We start from the raw sequence: 16,955 nt of genomic DNA on the forward strand, positions 1-16,955 counted from the left end.
AAAGAATATATTCCCTATAACAACACACAATCTAACCAATCAATCATAACCCTATAAGATAATGACAAGTGGCAAATGCTGTTACATTCTCTGCTGTACACTTGGACTGTGATCCAAGGCAGCCTTCCTAAATAGAATAGAACCTTCCTATTCTAATTCCATCACAGCAGCTACACCTATACACCAACAGAAAATACCTGGGTTTTTACCTTGATCAGAACAGAACATAACAGAACACACAAATATTAAGTAGGCTACCAGCAGCTGCTGTTCACAAGTTTCTAAAGCTCACCTCACACACAAAAACAGATTATTAGATATAGGGATATCCAAGCTTATTAAGCGTTGTTATTTAGTACTGAAGGAAATTAACAAAAATTAATTCAGGCCATGGAATAGTATATAGGGTTTGCAATAGGGTGAGGGCCAGGAGGATAAGGGCCGTAATGGAAGAGATGATTGCCCATGGGGTAGAAAAATAGTCGCGCCTCAATATTCCCATAAACTTGTGCCATTTGGTCTTGTAATAATCATGCACTTTTTCGGAGAGACCACTGTAGTTATACCGCATGACGGTGGTGTCATTGTAAAGCTTGTTGAAGAATTGGGCAGCATCCTCCGGGTTCAACCAATTGGTCAATATTCCTTTGTCACAAAGAAAATCTACATCTTCTTTGGAGTCGATGAGGTTATCCATCAAAACAGCGTAGGATGTTATCTTGTGCCGGGGCCTGCGGTGGCATTGTTCAAAGGCGATGAGGTTCCTGAACAGAGGCCCTGTCCTCTCATCAATTCCCAGCACCGGAATTTTAAAAACCCCTTTTTCGAACTTTATGTTCATTATGCACTCTCCCTCTTTTTGGATTTTTTTGAACTTAATGCCTGCCTTCGAAAGAGTTGTTGCGTTTGGGATCCGTTGAGGCAATTTTAGTTCTCTCTTTGTCTGCTGGTTTTCCACAGGCTCATTCGACGTCTCAGGGTTGTATCCATCAACAATCGCGGCTCTTACCAGATCAAGTATGTGCAAAATCTCATATTGGGGCTTCAAATTGATGTTCAACATCAACAAATCCGCCTCAGATTGCTTGAAAAAGTTGAGCACAAGTAAAGTGAGGAAGGCGCCTCTTTGGCCGGGGCTATTGGCAGTTAGGTTGTTCAAACACTCCAGCACAGACCACGGTAGTTGATTTTCTAGCAGCAGAAGGTCATGGTACAGATGTTCCTGCATACAGGACACGTTGAAAACGGGGTCGTCATGTTCCCGCATGCAGGACACGTTGAAAACGGGGTCGTCCTTTCCTACCTCATTAAAATATACCCTTCGAAATAGTTCTAACAGGAAGCAACCGTCAAGTATCATCATTTCTACAAAGTATTCTTTACTGAGATCACCCAACGGGTATGCATAACAGTTGCGGGCGCTTGTACTCAACCCCATGATCGCTTTGATCAAGCACTCCAAACTTATATCCGTGTGTGAGGAGAGAAGGCATTGTAAATACCACCGTTTCACATCTTCAAAGAATTCGAATTTTTTTTTCACGGCCCTGGCCATGGATGGGTCCGATGGAGACAATGTTAGGTTCATAAGCCTCTTCCTTGTGTCTCCGAATCACCTCGGGAACTCTGAAGATGCAGCACGAGGGAGGCAAGGGTGAATGGCTATGGCTACGAAGCTTGTCTTCTATGGTGTTTTTCAAGCCTTCAACAATGGATTCATCTTTTATATGAACAGACGTACTCTCACCATCAACTATTTCTTTCCCTTTGTTACTTGCCATGACTGTAGATATATGCTTGCAATATCTGAATATAATTGTCCAAAAATAATTAATGCTAAATTCTACATGGTTTTTACCACCAATAATAATAATAATAATGATGGCACAAAATGACATAACTTTTTTTTTCATTAATTAAAAAAGATATTCACTGATGATTTTTTTTTTTTTTTTTTTGAAGGACTTGCATGATGCACATTCATATTTTAAATATATTGATTAATTGGGAAAAGAAAAAAAGAAAAGAAGAACTTGCAATTTATTTCCTTGTGTTGGAGATTAAATCGACAAAGAACTTATCTATATTAAATTAATAATTCAACAGTATTTTTTTTTGTTCAATATGCGCTTATTATATATATATAAGTGTTTCTAGGTTAAGCCATCAGACTCTACTATCTCTGCACTTCTTTTTTGGTGGTCCTAATTAATAAAACACATGAAAACTCACTTCTAATTATTTCTTCTTCCTTTTTTTGGCCTGAAATGCATATTCTAATAAGTTCTAATGACTACTCTACCCTCACTCTCAAGCTGCAGCATGCTGTGGTCTTTTGATAGATAAAAAACTAAACATGTGCAGTGCAGGCAACGATTTTTAAAAAGAAAAGTAAAGTAAATCGCGTTGCCTTGCTCTGTTGTTCTTCTCTCCGGCCTTTCTACAAACAAGTTGTGGCATTCTTGTCCAGCCACCCAACCGCCTAACCGCCCAAAAGGTCGAGATGATTGACTTATGTGGGTGGGCCACTGCACAGGGCCTTACTTCTAAGAGCGCCTTCAAAATATTATATTATGTATATTAATGTTATTTTATTGCGTTCAGTTAAAATAATATTACACTGTTACAAAACTAGTCAAAGAGTTGATATTTATATTTTTTAAAGAAACTGATCAAAGACCAAGAGCACCAGAAAAATAAGAAGTGGTGAGCCAGAGTAAAATATGTAAGCACAAATATTTAATTGTAAAACGTGGTTATTAGTTGTAAAGGCAAATATTTGTGATTTAAAAGTCAAAGAGCACGAAAAAGAAAACAGTGTCCTTAAATACTTCCAATTATTTTGCATGAGACCCCTAAAATCTCAAAGGTCAAAGCCGGCTCATCGTTTATTTTATTTTATTTTTTGGTCGAAGATGATATTTCATTAACAAAGGACAAAAATCCACGGAAATAAGAACAAAATACAGGGAAAGGGAAAGACCCAAACAATAAGCGGGATAATAAAAAACAACCGAATACATAAACAAAGCAAATTTAAACCCCAAAGAAGCAAATAACAAAGACACCACCCACACAAAGGCTATAACATCCAACCATGCAGACTGCAAGCTAGCAACTTAATATAGGGGTGGCGGCAAAGTGGGCCAAATTCTCCCCGTTTCTCTTAAAATGCACTCGAGTTTGATTCACATAGGAGACAATCTTGAGACAACCAAATATAATATTCTTCTTCTCTAATGAACAAATAAATAAATAAATAAATAAATAAAAAAGATAGAGTAGTGAATTAATCCATGATTTATTATGAGGAGTCATGGTGTAAACATTAGAAAAAAAAAAATTTAAACCCAAAAAAAAAAAAAAAAAAAGACTTGTCGCAAAACGAACACTCATATCAATTAATGATAACAAAAATAATCATCAATGTTCCAATAAATCAAATCAAGATCAACAAACCATAAATTATACACATATTAATTCCAATCAAATGAAAAACATCATACATTATTATCAATTAGGGCTTAGAGTGAAAAACTTACTTGAAATTTGAGATATGTCACACTAATAGGTGGCGGTATCTATGGTGGGCCGACGCCAAGACCCTGATGGCAGTGGCAGTAGTTGTCTAAATTTGTATCTGTGACCTCTCTTTTTAACACTAGCTAGTTACCACGGTTGAATAAGATTCAGTAGCTGGTCATATATATATATATATATATATATATATATATATATATGATCTCCCCATAACACAAATGAAGAAGTAGTGTAGAACGAACATAGATATTTTTTCATGTTATTAGAAAGAGTTAAAGCTTGTGGGACAATCAATGGAAACAAACAACTTATGAGGCCAATGATAGCTAGCATCTGCCAATCATTAAAAGCCTGTGGAAAAAAAACGCAATTTTAACGTTTTCTCTCCAACCATCATTCAGCTTTGACAGTTTGGTTTGGAGCTCCAAACAGCTTCAAATATTTTCCGTTTTGCACTCCACCTCACAATTGAAGGGTTAGTTGATTTTTGCTTCACTGGCATGTTATGTTAATATGGTCAGTTATATATCAATTTCAGTCAGTAGTACTCCCATCTGGATGCATTTTACAGCTGCAAAAACTCCAAAGAAGAAGGAAAAAAAAAAAAAAAAAGTAAAGTGTTTGGGTTCAGTTCTAGGTTTCCTTCTCGGATTGCAGAAGACATGCATTCCCTTGATGCATTTCAGACTTTGCTATTTCTTTTTGCTTTTGGGTTTTTGTCTCTATGCATGTTTTCTATCTCCTTCTTTTTCCCCTACATAATTTGAAAGGATATTTGTTGGATAAGCAAAGTGTGAGTTGCAATAATCTTGGCTAGGGTGAATTCAGATGGGAAAGCTTGTCTATTCAAACAATCTTTGGCATTGGAAGACTACCCTGGGTCCTATGTCAAGATCACCATAAATAGACCATATGATGGAAGACTACCCTGAGTATGTTGTCGGTAAGAACAACACGCGTACGTTTAATGGTTAATTGATCAAATACATAAAATAAATTTCGTACTGGGTTATTGAATCAAATATCCATTAACTTAACAAATCGAATATGAATTTGTTATCAATAATCCACTGGATTAACCAATCAAATTGATTGTTATTATTAGATCGGGTGTAGAAAATCAGCCTCGAACACATTAAAACAACTAAGTTTAGCTCTTGTTGTTAAGTTTTTTCAAATTTCAAATGATTTTTAGTTAATAAAGGTCAGTTTGTAATTTGAAGTGAAATGATGGAAGTGGACACAAGTCACTGTTTAGGGCTCACAAGTTGAATGACATAAAATAAATGTAAGGGGCCCAAATTGGTTGGGAGTCAATGAAGGCCAGACGACATGAAACAAAAGTTATCAATGCCATAGAATAAATGAGGCCTCACTTTTGGTTATATTTCCTTGTTCAAAAGAGTTGAAAGTTTAGACATGAGGTCTCAGATAACATTATTTTTGTGTGTGTGGTGTGAGAAATCTCTCTCCCCTCTAGTTTGAATTAACTTACGGATTTTTATTTTTAAATAAAAAATAAAATTTATTAAACATGAGACGTCTTGGTTGTAATAGGGAACGACAAAACCTTGCCAAAATTACATCACCATTGAGATGTATGGCCATCATGACTTTGCACTCATCAACGCTCTTGGACTCTCCAAGTCTATTGAGCATCCTCTTACGCCTCTTGGTGTAATGCACCCAAACCCAAACTCACACCCATCATCCATCACATACATCTTAATCGCCTCCTTCAAATTAGCAGTTTTGACCTACCTTACATTTGAGTTGTGAGTTCAAATGAACAGTTTTGATCTACTGAGCAGTCTCTTAAGGTCGCGTCGGATGGCGACGGTGGCACCTTCACCTTCTTATGGTGCGTGTCACGAGCTGGCTACTGGATCTCGGCCTTTGCTGAGGTTCGATAGCTGGGGTGTATAGTGTGTTCTCCCCGCACACACATCATCCATATAGTACAAGCCCCCTCTCTTAGTACCACACCCAATAATCTCCCCGCTGCTGAGATCCTAAAGAAGACATAAAGTATGATAGATTAATACTAAACAATTTAATTGTTTTATTATTTGCGGAATATATAACAAATTATTAGAGAGCGTAGGAATCAATAAAGTATAGTCCAATGTGAGAAAGGGAGTTAAATCAACACTTCCAGTAGTACTGACTGTAGAGGGCACACCATTGGCATTAGCAACAGTAGAACAAGCAAGAGAACAATGATGGTGAATGAGAGACGCATGAAACGTCATATGATCAGTAGCTTAAGAATAAAGAATCCAACCATGGTCCTTTTGAGAATCAGTAGCAATAAGAGCTAGACCAATATTACCTTATTATTGGAGAAGAGCAGTATCTACCCCAGAAGAAGTAGAGGTAACGGACACCACAGGAGATACGACAACAACAAGAGGTGGCAGTACAAATGGCGGCTTTTCCCTCCAACCTGCTAGGTCGATTGTCAGGGCGCGAATGGCACTAGCTGTTGAGCGAGTATCGAGAGAAAGCTGGTGGTCTACCCCTTGCCAAGGATGTTAAGAGATGGAAGTAGTATGGCCTAGACTCAGATGATCTGCTCACTGAATATTAGGAGTCCTCGACCGAACCCCCTTCAAAGAGGAAGGTTAACGCCAAGTCCTCCAAGGATAAAACTGCAACTTCGAGGTCAAGGGATGTATCTTCGCGAAGGAAGAAGCCCAAACATCCTTATGCTGTGATCAAGTCTGCTTCAAAAGAGGTTTTGTTTGCTGGGAAGACTCAAGTGGGAGCTGCTTCTTCGTCGTCTGCCTAAGTCAAGCATTTTGCCGGCGCGAGTAACAAGATGGTTGCTAGCATGCGGAATGTTCTGGACATTCAGCTCAAGTCTCCCATTGACCAGCCCAAAGACTACAATTTGCCTGCAAAGATGTCTATTCCCGAGCCGGTTCACCTGTCGAGAAACAAAGTGTTATTGATGTTCTTCCCCGAAGTTCGAGTCGTATGCACCAGTCAAGGGATGAAGATTGAACTGGGATGACTGCTTCTCCACCTAACCATCATGACTCATTTGCCGAGCTATGAGCAGTCAAACATGGAGTCGATTTGGCATCATTGACTCCTTTGGAAGTGAGAATGCTGGTGGCTAAGAAGGTCAGAAAGTCATCTACTCGAGCGAAAGGTTCTTCAAAGATACGAACACCTGGTCTGAAGGTTGACAATTCCAACTCCGCAAAGTATGCATGTGTGTATGATCTACTCAAAACTAACGAAGCCCGCCTACTTACGTTAAGCTAGTTGATCATATCCATAAGGCTAGTGATCTTGGCACCTTATGAGGTCTTTCCTTGGATAAGCAAAAAGAAGTAGCTGTCAATTTGCTTAAAAAATGAGTGATAAGCAAAAAGAAGTAGCTGTCAATTTGCTTAAAAATTGAGAAGTTTTTGTTGTTGAGGCCATTTGAAACTCGTCTGTTATTGCCCCATATTCTGCTCAGCTTAGTGAATTGGAGAAGAAAATGTTGATCTAACTGGCAAGGTCTCGGCCGAGTAGATCCATCATGAAACAAAGATGTCTAAAATAAAGGAGAGCATGTCTGTGCTGAAGAGTTCCCTTGCTAAAAAAGATAGTGAACCTAACTCTTCTGTTGTTGAGCAGATGACTAGATCTGATAAGCATGTAGTTGAGCTTGACGGAGCCAGGGAGGGCGCAGTTGATCAGGCGGAAGCTGAGAAGGTTGTTGACCAATAGATGGAGAATCTTTTATCTTTTCAAGCTTGTATATGCTTTTCTATTTGCAATTATTAGTCTTGTTTGACCATCTGTCTTTTGTTGAATTATGGCAAGTTGGTCTCTTTGCTATGAAAATTATATTCATTTAAACCAAAAAAATTTGCTAAGTCTTATGAATTGCTTGCTGATGCTTTAATTGTGTATCTCCTTTAGGATTTTGAATGTTTAGCCACCACTTACTTTAAGAGTGCTCTTTTGTATTTCCCTTAAGGTGCTTCGGATGTGGCCCACGTCTCCCTTAGGACACTTTGGCAATTGTCTACGTCTCCCTTAGGACGTTTCGGCATATGTCCTATGTCTGCCTTAGGATGTTTTGGATAGTTTCCTACGTCTCCCTTAGGACGTGTTGGACGGTTGCCTACGTCTCCCTTAGGACATTTTGGCAAATTGTCTATGTCTCCCTTAGGACGTTTTGGACATCTTCTTGTGTCTCCCTTAGGTCACTTTGGATATTCTCTTGAACACTTGGCTAAATGAAAACTTGAACTTATATTTGATGTTTGTGTGATTACATCGTTTTATTGAATGTAAATAAATAGATGAAATTACATTGGATGTCGTTCTTCTTCAATTGGGATGGAGAGGGCTTGGTCACCTGCTAGTGGGCCGAGCATGTGAGTGGGCACTTTATGGATAAAACCTTCGGAGGTGATGGACATTCCACTATCTTGTGTCTTAGTTCAGCTGATCACGTATGGACATTCTCAACTGGGATTCATCTTATTTGATCCATGCCTTTGTGCTGTAATGGAGGCTTTTCTGAGCACAAGTTCTCTAGGTTGGAATTGTCTGACTCTGGCTATTTTGTTGTTGTAGGACATCAACTATTGTTGATAAGCTGCAACTCGAACAATGACCTTTTCTCTTTTTTCCCGAGTAGGTCGAAGTTGACCTTCATCTGCTCACAATTCTGATCCATGCTGCCCACCTCAATGCTCATGGATGGAACAGTGGTATGAGGTGGAATGATTGCTTCAATTCCATAGGCGAGGGAAAATGGGGTTTCGCCAGTTGATCTTCTTTTGGTGGTGCGATAAGCCCACAGGACTCCAGGCAGTTCATTGACCCATTTTCCTACGACGCCTTCAAGTCGTTTCTTCAGGCAATTCAGCACGATCTTGTTAGATGCTTCTACTTGGCCATTGCCTTGTGGATATCTAAGAGTTGACATTTGTTACTTGATGCCATAATTTGCAAAGAATGTGGTGATCTTCTTGCCAATGAATTACGACTTGTTTTCGATGACCAATGACTATGGGTAGATAAACCAACAAATAATGTTCTTCCAGACAAATCGCTCCAGGTCGGCTTCTTTAATAGATGATAGAGCTTCTACCTCAATCCATTTAGTACAGCAGTTTGTGGCGATGATTATTATGTCTTTCTTGGCAGATACTAGTGACATGGGCCCTACTAAGGCAATGACCCATTGCATGAATGGCCACGGGCTATTCTGTGGATGGTACACTTAGGTCGGCATGCTAGGAATCAGCTTATATCGTTGGCATCGATCAAATCTTTTGACATACTCCATGAAGTCTTGTCTCATGGTATGCCAAAAGTATCCTATGCATAGAGCTTTCTAAGCGAATGATCTACCCCCATAATAGTTGCCGCATTCGTTGTCATGGTTTTCAAAGCACTTCTTGAGTTTGCAGATACGTTATGTAAGTGAGATGAGGGCCGGAATATGACCTTCGAACAAGCTTGTTGTCCTTCATGTAGCATCTTGCAGCTTTCTGTTTGATTTTTCTAGCTTTGGACTTCTTCCTTGGAAATTTTTTGGTTACCAAGTAGTCGATAATGCGGTCTTGCTAGCTGGAATCCTCATCGATTTGCATCAGGTTCGGCGGCTTTGCTTCTTTAATGCTTGGTTGATCAAGGTGCTCGACCAAAATTGAATGTTTGAACTGGGTGCCTAGCGCCGATCCCTCGCTTGCCAATGCATCTGCATGTGTGTATTTTGCCCCAGGAATTTGTTGGATAGCGAAGGTAATGCCTTCAAAAGCTCTTGGACTTTATCTAGGTACTAGATCATCATCAGGTGTTTTGCCATATACTCCTCTAACACTTGATTAGTGATCAGTTGAGAGTCGAAGTAGATAGCTAACCTCTTGATCAACGGCTCTTTTGCCCCGCGCAGGCCAACGAGCCGGGCCTCATACTCTGCTTCATTGTTTGAGGCTGGAAAGTGCAGTGTGATGGCTTGCTCCAAAAAGGTTCCATCCAGGGTGATTATAACGACGCTTGCTCTAGCTCCCTTGTGATTTTATGCTCCATCTACGAGCAATTGTCACATGTCTTTGGGCTTATCAGGATCAGCGGAGAAGGTTTCATTTGCTCTTAAACCTTCCTTGGGTCTTTTAACCATCGTCTCTTCTTCGATTGATTGAGTGAACTCTGCAATGAATCTTCTAAAGCCTAGGCTTTTACAGCAGTTTTCGGGTGTTAGAGAAGGTTGTACTGACTTAAATCAATAGCCCACTTCAAGAATCACTGAGAAACGTTGGGACGATGATTCGGTGAGCTTGGTAGTAGGGTCTCAACTTTCTTGAAGAAACTACAAGTGACAAAATAAGCCTCTCCATTTTCGAATAGCGAGTCTCTGCATCAAGGAGGGCTTTTGATGTGTAGAATACCAGATGTTTTGCCCCCAACTCTTCTTCGATGAGAGCTAAGTTGACTGCTGAGTTGGACATTGCCAGGTAGATGAACAAATCTTCACCTTGTACTAGTTTTGAGAGCAGGGAAGGTGAAGTGAGGTAGGTCTTCAAGTTTTGGAAAGCTACTTCGCACTCTTCATCCCACTTGTCTCTTCGTCATTTCTTTAAGGCTTTGAAGAGCGCTCTGCACTTCCCAGTGGATCTCGAAAAGAATCAATTGAGAGCTGCTTCTTTGCCTTTTAGACTTCGTATCTCCTTTGTTGTGGAAGGCAACTTCATGGTTAGGATGGCCTTGATTTGATTTGAATGTACTTCGATGTCTCTTTGAGAGACTTATAGGAATAGGGGTTCCAGTAAGTGTGGAGATCAAGAAAATGAACAAAGAATCCTTACGTCCCAAAAATCAGCCGAATGAGACTCCAAATGTGCACTTGCTGTGGTTCAACTTCATGTGATACTTTCAGAGTAGATTTGACAAGATTCTTGATGTGGTCTACTTGTCGGGGACCTTTAACTAGCATGTCATTTACGTAGACCTCTATAGTCTTATTGATCTGCTCCTTGAAAATCTTATTCATGAGTCTCTGGTATGTTGCTCCAATGTTCTTCAGTCCAAAGGGCATGACTTTGTAGCAGCATGTACCTCTTTTAATTATGAAAGAAGTCTTTGTCTTACTGTCCTCATGCATCATGATTTATGCCTGGCATGTCAGATGGTGACCAGCAGACGACTTGTGGATCGATGCCTGACATGTCAAATGGTGACCATGCGAACACGTCCTTGTTGTTCTGGAGAAAGGCTGTAAGCTCTACCTTCTCTTCTAGGCTTCGGCGCTAGCCGATCCGCGCATTTCTTTTTGGCTTATCAGGATCAAAAGGGACTAGTTTGACCTCCTCTTCGGGTTTCCATCCTTCTTCCGGGGTGAACTCCTGGTGGATTCCCTCTTTTTGGTCTTGATTCTTTAATTGCTATTGGGGAATGGCTATTCCCTTTCCCTAATGGTCTGCTCTACTGTCATGAACGAGATTTGCTTCCTCCCCTGCTTGTCTTTCTCCCTTTAGATTTTTTTGATTTATAGGGACGAACTGCGCTTACTTGCTTTTCTTCAGCCCTTGAGCTGAGCACTTTCTCTCCATCACTTGAACGCTGTTGACCTTGCCAATCCATGGTCTGCCCAGGATGTCATTGTAGGAGGGACTTCATCGATGATCATGAATGTCTGAGCACTGATCACCGGTGGGGAGTAGACGTTGAGCTCTACCGTTCCTACAGTGATTGTGGTTGCTCCATTGAAGCCGGTCAGTGACCTGGCTGACCTGTTGATGTTGGCCTCCATTCCCATCTACTGGATCACCAAAAGTTGTTGATGACTTTGTGTATTCTCAATACAAATCAGTAATCCAGACCGAGTTTTAGCATATAAGTCACCACTACTCCATATATGATCACTTGTTGTACAAGTTGTTTTTAGTTCACTTTCTTTTACAAGTAGGTGACTTCTTCTTCGAATGCATACCCAATAGAGTCAGTGAGCTCAGAGTTGTTGAACTCCTTGATGGAATTTGCGAAAGATGCAGGCTTATACTCTTCACAAGGTTAATGTATTTAAGATTGATTTCTTTCTATCTATCAAATTATGTAGTTAGTTTGTTGAAAATTATCTCATTCTGGTTTTCTTTTGCATTCAAACAGAAAATAGTGGATCAAAGTGGATAACTGGAATAACCTCACAATAAGTATGTATTTCTACACAAAAGATTCTATGGGTGGTGTTTTTCTTTAAACTGAAGAGAACATAATTATTAGTATAACAGTTTGCCTAGAGAGTTCCTAGAAAAACAGAAAATGCAGAAAATTTTGAAAGAAAAATTACGTTCATTCTTGTGAGTTGTTTATCAAGACCATACATCAATAAAGGGAGTTCTTATTCATTCTAAGACCAATCCTTTCATGTTTTGAGCTGTTTCATGAAATTATGAGATTCTGAACAATCATATGCCTTTTGTTTTGTGTGTCTGTGTGTACGTTTTTAGGTAAAGAAGAAGCTAAAGCATATTCAAAGGATTTATCGACCTATTGTGGAAGGTAAGATGCCAACTTTGTTTTCCTACTTTCTTTTTACTAGAGTTTCAATTTCTTAAGCTTTAAACTATCCTTCTCATATGAAAAATGAGGAGTTTCAATTTTTAAGCCTCCCATGATTCAGAAGCCTAACTTGTGTATTTATTTGGGACAGATTACTTGAGGAAACAGAAGATGAGGTGACTTAATTAATACTCTTATACTTTTTGCTATCAATAATACAACTAATCAATGGTTGTCTGCAATTGTATTCTGATTTTGCAATTGTTCTTGCAGTTGGCAGAAATGATAAAGAAAAGATCTGTAAGAGGAGGAGATGTAAGCACGATCTTATGTCAAGATCTGAGTGCACACTGTAGCAGGACAAGGTAAAGTTAATTCATCATAACATATAAATATCAATGAAAGTAGGTACATATTTTTTACTGCTTCCCTCCATGGTATCAAGGATACTTGATAGATACAAAACAGTTTTTGTTTTTAAATTTATTTTTAACACCGGACCCTTTAGTTGAAAGGTTTTCGTTACAGCAACTCAACCAGTGTCTAGAAATATGATTAATCCCGAGTCCTGACTTGTCTGCGAATCAATCCACCAATTAGAACTTAGAGCATTACTTCTCCAGTACAGAGCTATTTTGGGTTGCATCCCTGCAGGGTTCCCCTTTGTATAATACCCCGAAATTATTTATCGTGTCTGTCTGCAGTGCATCGCATCAGGGAAATGGATATGGTAATGGATCCGATGGAGAGCTCTGAGGTTACCCAAATTCACGTACTGTTGATTATTGCCTCAAACCAATAGTCAAAAGTGATGGATATTGACAAGTTGCAATGTGAATGCATTAATTGGCTTTCACAAATGGTGGTAGGCTATTGTTGACTTGGCTAACCTTTGGCTTCTTTGAGAAGCCACTTCCTTTGGCTTCTTTGAGAAGACACTAAAGCCACTTCCTTTGGCTATAAATTGAAGCAAATGGTTTCATTTGAAGCATCCAACCAAGTGTTGAGTAGAAGAGAAAAATAGCAAGAAAGGCATTTTGCCAAAGAGTGAAACAAATTCTCTCTAGTTGTTCTTTGCTTTGTATCATTGTTTTCTCTTCCTTTGTGAGTGTGTGAGGTTGGGTGTATTTGGGTCTTTGGGAAATTGAGTGGTAAACACTATTGTATATCTCCATTGATTATAGTGGAATACTCCATCGTCTCCAAACTGGATGTAGGCAATTGCCGAACCAGTATAAATCTTGGTGTTGTTCTTGTTGATTATTTTGTTCAATTTTTTCTCCTGCCTGTTGTTATTTATTTTTCACTCGCAGTTGGTTGACGCTTCCGCACAACAAGTGGTATCAGAGCTCCAGTTTTTCGACTGGGGTTTCGTGGGAGTGAAAAATCTGTCGGTGCTACAGTGACGGGTGAATAGTGCACGTGAATAGTGTCGGTGCTACAGTGCCCCCCGTGAATAGTGCTGTGCTACAGTAGCAGTGAATAGTGCCGGGCAGATTTGATGGCTGGAGAAAAAGACGAAGTTTTGAAGGAGAAGGAGTCGGCATCGTCTTCGTCGGCACCTACATCCAATAGACATCCAATTGCCAGTACAAGGTTAGAGGTTGATAAATTTAATGGCTCCAATAATTTTGGTATGTGGCAATGTGAAGTTATGGATGTGTTGTATCAACAAGAGTTGGATATGGTTCTGGAGGATAAACCAGAAGATATTGATGACAAGCAGTGGACTCGAATTAATCTCCATGCTTGTGCCACTATTCGATCGTTCCTTGATAAGGAGTTGAAATACCCGTATATGAAGGAAACTTCTGCTAAGAAGTTATGGATGAAATTGGAGGAGAAGTATATGACCAAGAGCGCAGAAAATCGGCTCTTCTTGAAGAAACGACTCTTCCGATTTCAATATCGTTCAGGTATTTCTATGCATGAACACCTCAATGATTATAATAAAATACTTGCTGATTTAGCAAACCTTGATGTGATAATTCCCGACGAGGATAAGGCACTATGTTTGTTAAATTCATTGCCTGATGATTATGATCATTTGACAACTACTTTGTTGTATGGAAAATCCGAGGTGAAACTGGATGAGGTGTCTGCGGCATTGGTGAATCATGAGTGTCGTAAAAAGGAACAGAAGACTCAAAATTCACAAACCGAGGCACTCGTTGCAAGGGGTCGAACAGAGGAAAGAAAATCTGGGAAGCGGGGAAAATCTCGTTCAAAGTCACGAGGGAAATTTCCTGCTAAAGATGAATGTGCCTTTTGTCGCCAAAAGGGTCATTGGAAGAAAGACTGCCCCAAATTGAAGAACAAGGAGAAGGAGAAAGTGGGTTCTGAAGCAAATGTTGCAAAATCTGGAGATGAAGATTTCGAGTTTGCTTTGGCTAGTTCATCTGCTGATGGTCACTCAACTGAGTGGATTTTGGATTCAGGTTGCACCTATCATATGTGTCCCATTCGGGAATGGTTTTCTAGCTTCGAGGAGCTGGATGGTGGAGTTGTTTTGATGGGCAACAATAATGCCTGCAAAACACAAGGGATAGGCAAAATCTGTTTAAAGATGCATGATGGAACAGTCAGAGAATTGAGTGATGTTCGGTATGTTCCGGATATGAAGAAGAATCTCATCTCATTAGGCGCTTTGGAATCCAAGGGTCTCAAGATCACCATGGAGGGTGGAGTTCTTAAAGCTGTGCATGGGGCACTGGTGGTGATGAAAGGTACAAGACGAAATAACTTGTATTTCTTGCAGGGTAGTACAGTTATTGGTGGAGCAGCTGTCACCGAAGCTGCTGACGCAGATAGCACAGACACCACAAGGTTATGGCATATGCGTCTTGGGCATGCTGGTGAAAAAGCGTTGCAAGGATTGGTGAAGCAAGGCTTATTGAAAGGTGCAAAGGCATGCAAATTGGAATTCTGTGAACACTGTGTGCTGGGTAAGCAAACTAGAGTGAAATTTGGCACTGCTATTCACCACACTAAAGGCATTCTAGATTATGTTCACACTGATGTTTGGGGACCCTCCAATAATGCATCTTGGGGAGGTAGCCATTATTTTGTCTCCTTTGTTGATGACTTCTCTAGAAGAATATGGGTGTACACCATGAAGCGTAAAGATGAAGTCTTGAAGATATTCCTGAAGTGGAAAAAGATGATTGAAATGCAAAGCGGTCGAAAGATCAAGACTCTCAGATCAGACAATGGTGGTGAATATAAGTCTGATCCTTTCTTGAAAGTTTGTCAAGATGAGGGTATTGTGAGGCACTTCACGGTTAGGGAGACACCGCAACAGAATGGGGTGGCGGAGCGCATGAACCGTACTTTGCTTGAGAAAGTTCGGTGTATGTTGTCTAATGCTGGTTTAGGCAAGGCGTTTTGGGCTGAGGCGATTACTTATGCAAGCCATCTCATTAATCGGTTGCCTGCTGCTGCGAATGAGGGCAAAACGCCCATGGAGGTATGGTCTGGTAAACCTTGTACTGATTACAAGTATTTACACATATTTGGTTGTCCTGCTTACTATCATGTCAGGGAAAGCAAGTTAGATCCAAGAGCAAAGAAGGCTCTATTTATGGGATTTAGCACTGGCGTGAAGGGATACCGACTTTGGTGTCCAGATGAGAAGAAAATTGTTGTAAGCAGAGATGTGACTTTTGATGAGGCTGCTATGGTAAATCAGAACAAGCATGAAGGTGAAATTGAAGCAACTAAGACCATGAGTAGTTCAAAGCAGGTGGAGTTACTGAAAACTCCAGTTGTTCCAGTAAGGTCTGATATTACAGACACTAGTCCTACAGTTGATTCTGATGAAGAGGACGAGGATGATGAAGAGGAGGCACCTACCCAAGAGCCTCCACAGCAACAAGATTCTATTGCAATCAGAAGATCGAGAAGGGAGATTCGAAAGCCTGTTCGATTTACTGATATTGTGGCATATGCACTTCCCGTTATTGAAGATGATATTCCATCCGCCTACAAAGAAGCTGTCAGAAGTTCAGAGAGCGTGGAGTGGAAGAAATCTATGGATGAGGAGATGAAGTCTCTTCATAAAAATGAGACTTGGGAGCTGGTTCAGTTACCAAAAGGGAAGAAAGCAATTGGTTGCAAATGGGTTTATGCCAAGAAGATGGAATCTTTGGGAAAGGACAATGTGAGATTCAAAGCCAGATTAGTAGCTAAAGGATATGCTCAGAAGGAAGGCATTGACTACAATGAGGTATTTTCTCCTGTAGTAAAACATTCCTCTATTCGTATTTTGTTGGCTTTGGTTGCACAGTTTGACCTTGAGTTGGCTCAACTTGATGTCAAGACTGCATTCTTACATGGTGATTTGGAGGAAGAAATTTATATGTCTCAGCCAGAAGGTTTTAAGGTTGCTGGAAAAGAAAATTGGGTTTGCAAATTGCAAAAATCATTGTACGGCTTGAAGCAGTCTCCAAGACAATGGTATAAGCGATTTGATCGGTTTATGATCGGGCAGAAGTACACAAGAAGTCATTATGACCATTGTGTATACTTTCGCAAGCTACAAGATGGAACCTTCATCTATCTGCTTTTATATGTTGATGATATGCTTATAGCATGTAAAAGCAAAGTGGAGATTGAAAGGTTGAAGACTCAACTGAGTAATGAATTTGAGATGAAGGACTTAGGAGAAGCTCGGAAGATACTGGGTATGGAAATTGAAAGAGATAGAGCGAAGGGCAAGATTAGTCTGTGTCAAAAGCAGTATTTGAAGAAGGTACTACAGCGTTTCGGGATGAATGAAAATTCAAAACCGGTTAGTACACCTCTTGCCCCTCATTTCAAACTTAGTGCTTCTATGTCTCCTAAAACTGGTGAAGAGAGTCATTACATGGCTCAAATTCCATATGCAAGTGCTGTTGGTA

The 16,955-nt window shown here is 40.0% G+C and overlaps 2 pseudogenes; one reads left to right on the forward strand and one right to left on the reverse strand.

Moving 5' to 3' along the window:
• Nucleotides 1–352: 352 nt before the first annotated feature.
• Nucleotides 353–1,781, reverse strand: LOC117613158 (annotated as a pseudogene).
• A 9,356-nt stretch (nt 1,782–11,137) lies between these two features.
• Nucleotides 11,138–12,813, forward strand: LOC117613159 (annotated as a pseudogene).
• Nucleotides 12,814–16,955: the final 4,142 nt, after the last annotated feature.

This window comes from Prunus dulcis, unplaced genomic scaffold (assembly GCF_902201215.1).
Source record: "Prunus dulcis unplaced genomic scaffold, ALMONDv2, whole genome shotgun sequence".
In the NCBI taxonomy this organism is placed as follows: Eukaryota; Viridiplantae; Streptophyta; class Magnoliopsida; order Rosales; family Rosaceae; genus Prunus; species Prunus dulcis.